This window comes from Austrofundulus limnaeus, unplaced genomic scaffold, assembly GCF_001266775.1.
Source record: "Austrofundulus limnaeus strain Quisiro unplaced genomic scaffold, Austrofundulus_limnaeus-1.0 Scaffold1830, whole genome shotgun sequence".
Taxonomy (NCBI): Eukaryota; Metazoa; Chordata; class Actinopteri; order Cyprinodontiformes; family Rivulidae; genus Austrofundulus; species Austrofundulus limnaeus.
Window position 1 is genome coordinate 22,129 of NW_013954232.1, and position 611 is coordinate 22,739.

Consider the following 611-nt stretch of genomic DNA (forward strand, 5'->3'; position numbering starts at 1 on the left):
GCTGCAAGGAAAACTGTCCCCCTGGAAACAGCTCATTGGCGGCCGTGACAAAACGCTCCGCACATGTTCAGGCTATTTAAACCGTTATGTCCGGTATTCATAAAATTCATATCATAACAATAATAAAAACCGGTATTCGGTACAAAACGGTATACCGCCCAGCACTAATTAAACGGTAAAATAAAAAAGGCTGATGAGGCAGCAAACTACAAAAACAAACCTGGGAAGAACATGAAGGAACTCAGGGGACATTGGGCCTCATGCAAGAACATGTTCATATTCTTATCCTAAATTTCTCTTACTTTTGTTCGTACAAAGGGTTCGTACAAACGTGTCATGTCAGATTCAACAAACTCTTCTATCTTCAGGAAAAGTGTGTAAATGAGCTGCGTAAAATTCCACCTGTTCTATCCAGCTGCTCGTGCACGCGAGAGGAGATTAGCATAATTACCACCCCAAAAACACCATATTCAATTCAATTCAATTCAATAATACTTTAGTCATCCCAGAGGGAAATTAGGTAAGGCTATAAGGATATGTTTCCTGCCTCAGATATCAGGAAGTGTCCATTCATGAAAATGGTATCTGTCGTGGCAAAGATAGTCAGAAAC